This window comes from Taudactylus pleione, unplaced genomic scaffold (genome assembly GCF_031769625.1).
Source record: "Taudactylus pleione unplaced genomic scaffold, aTauple2 ptg000021l, whole genome shotgun sequence".
Lineage (NCBI taxonomy): Eukaryota > Metazoa > Chordata > Amphibia > Anura > Myobatrachidae > Taudactylus > Taudactylus pleione.
This window is the reverse complement of record NW_028284423.1, coordinates 9,550,060-9,553,479: the sequence shown is the minus strand read 5'-3', so window position 1 is coordinate 9,553,479 and position 3,420 is coordinate 9,550,060.

The window sequence follows — 3,420 nt, the reverse complement described above, 5'->3', positions numbered from 1 at the left end:
TTTCCATATCCATCTAGTGTGCAAACTCCTTGCCAGATACTGTACGCTGATTGATTTCTATACGGCTTGCTTTCATATTTGTACAGTACAGGTACAATAGTTCATATTACATGTCATAGAAAAAAAACAAAGTCATTGCTTTGCACTGATGTGTTTAAATATATGGCATTTCAGATTTTATATTGTGTCATGTCTGACTGAAATTCCTAAGTAGTCCCAATAGCTTGCAATTGAAATCTTTTCAGTTAGCCCATAAAGGGTATCACTTTTTTCTGCTTCTATCAATGGCTAAAATGGTACAACACTTCCATGCTACTTAATATGTCATGTGAAAATGGAGATTAGCTGTGACATCTGTATTGAGCTTTCGATGGACAATGCTCGCCATAAAAGAGGGCATTCATAATGCTACACAATGTGTACTCCGTTGACAGCCTATTTAAAATAGCATTGGGAAGAAAAGAGCATGAAGGCCAAGCTGCCTTTCTAACCAGTAAAAGTCCCATTTAACCACAGGAGCGATTCATCGGGTGAGCAGTGTGACCAATTCCCAATCATCCAGCCTGCATTTGACAGTAAATAGCAACCTTTTGTGCTCAATCAGTTCACTCTGAAAAGATTTGCATGGTCCATGTTTTATCCTATTTGCTACTTTAAAGGTATACTTGATGTTTGTGTATGTTATATGTCATTTAATATGGTTACATTTGTACTATGCCAGTAATAAAATGATTATGCTGTCCAAGATGTTATCTTTCATGCATCCAAAATCATACTACATTGTTTGAGATCGTTTAAGGGTTCTCTTGTCTCAAAGATAAAGTCCGCTTAAGCTTTAGACTGCAGCACCATTTTGTCCTGTGGATGGAAGACCAATCATACAGGGCTCAATTTTCAAATTACCCTTCCAGTGGCTATCACAGAAAATACTCTATAACCACCAGTGACGTACATTCATCCCAGACGCCAGGAGGCAAGTTATAATTTGGTGCCCCCCGTCACAGCCGCTGACACTGTAATGTAGCAATTCACATGCAGACAGGCTATAGATAGAAGAAGGCAGCAGATGATGGTCTGACATGTAGTTCTCCACTACTGTATGGTGGCTTCTCAGGTGCTGGGAAGGGGTGCCATGTATTGGGCGGCTGTGACGGTACACTCTGGGTACATAGCTACAGCCATAAGTGGGGTGAATATGTTGTGGACAATGGAGGAGGTGCCCCTTCAGAGCTGGAGCCCAGCAGTAGGTGCCTCCATTGTCTCCCATAGTTCTGCCCCTGATAACCACCCAATGACCAGAGAGTTTTCATCTCTTCATGTGCAGACTAAATTTTTATGTTTTGGAGATCTGTCAGTTTTTCTGCGAAAAATCTTATTTTTTTGGTAATAGTAGAAATTATAATTATTTTTAGAAGCTTTGTGAACAGAAATGTGCACCTATAAGGAAACTATCCACTTTTCCAAAATTCTTCATACAAGTTTTTAATGCATCATTATCAAGAGAGTGAGTGACATAATTTTGGGGGCTGGAAAGACACCTAGGGTGTATTGGATATATAAGAATTGGCCTTTATTATTATTAAATAAAAATCCTCTACAATACAGCAGGTCTTTGCTGCAGTCGTGCCAAACAGCCCCTCTCAGCACGCCTGGCCCTGTGAGACTGTGATAGCGGGCGTGTTTTTTGCTGAAAATATGTCTCGCAGTGCAAAGCATCTAGGATGCCCAAGGAGACTGCGCTGATTCATTTCATTTATGACACTTGTATATCTGTGTGTGACTACAGAGCCATAACTAGACTTTTTGGTGCCCTGTGCCAGAAAGAGCATTGGCACCCCCCAGATTTTTCAAAGGGATATAATGCACCCAAAAAAGGGCCATGGCTTCATGGGGAAGGGCCAGGGAAGAGATAGGAGAGGCCAGGAGATGCTGGGGATGAAATAAGAGGAAGCTACAAGCAAGAATGATAATAAACAGAAATTTGACAGACCCAAACAGCGCCCCCTGCCCTGTGGTGCCCTGTGCGATGGCACCGGCTGCACTACCCTAGCTACGGCCCTGTGTGACTGAGTCTCTCAATCAGAATGTGAAGTGCTACGATGCAGCGGCAGCAGCTGTTTTCCACGCCAAGTTCCGTTCACAGACTGAGAGTCACACACATATACAAGTGTCACATATCATATAAATCAGCACAGTCTCCTGGTGCGTCAAAGATGCCCAATGCTAGCAGAGCTGTACGGTACCTGGCGGCTCACTCACGCCAGGTATATCACGTTGCATGTCGTATTGAGGCTAACTGAGCAAGGACTAGGGGTGTGCACCGGCCACTTTTCGTGTTTTGTGTTTTGGTTTTGGATCTGGATCTTTCTTCGTGTTTTGGATCTGGATTGGTTTTGCCAAAACCACCCTTCCGTGTTTTGGGTTCTGGGTTTTGTGTTTTGGATCTGTATTTTTTTGAAAAAAAGCATAAAAACAGCTAAAATCACAGAATTTGTAGGTTTTTCTGCTCCTATGCTATTATTAACCTCAATAACCTTAATTTCCACTCATTTCCAGTCTATTCTGAACACCTCACACCTCACAATAGTGTTTTTATGTCCAAAAGGTTGCACCGAGGTAGCTGGATGACTATGCTAAGCGACACGAGTGGGCGGCACAAACACGTGACCCATCTAGGAGTGACACTGCAGTGGCAGGCAGGATGGCAGTTAGAAAAACTAGGCCCCAAACTGTACATAATGCAAAGAAAAAAAGAGGTGCAAGATGGAATTGTCCTTGGGCCCTCCCACCCACCCTTATGTTGTATAAACAGGACATGCACACTTTAACAAATCAATCATTTCAGCGCCAGGGTCTGCCACACAACTGTGGCTGAAATGATTGGTTCGTTTGGGCCCCCACAAAACAAGCTGGCAATTAATGTGTCCCTGCACAAACTGGCTCTACGGAGGCAAGATGTCATCCTCATCCTCCTCATCCACCGATTCCTCACCCTCTTCAGTGTGTACATCCTCATCCTCACAAAGTATTAACTCGTCCCCACTTGAATCCACCACCACAGGTCCCTCTGTACCTTCTGGAGGCTGGTCTCCCTGGAAGAGCTGATAATTCATTTTGATGAACATCATCTTCTCCACATTCTGTGGAAGCAACCTCCTACGCCTTTCGCTGACAAGGTTCCCGGCTGCACTAAACACTCTTTCGGAGTACACACTGGAGGGGGGGCAACTCAGGTAAAATAGAGCCAGTTTGTACAGGGGCCTCCAAATTGCCTCTTTTTCCTGCCAGTACAGGTATGGACTGTCTGACATGCCTACTTGGATGCTGTCACCGATGTAATCCTCCACCATTCTGTCAATGGTGACAGTATCATATGCAGTGACAGTAGACATGTCAGAAATTGTTGCCAGGTCCTTCAGT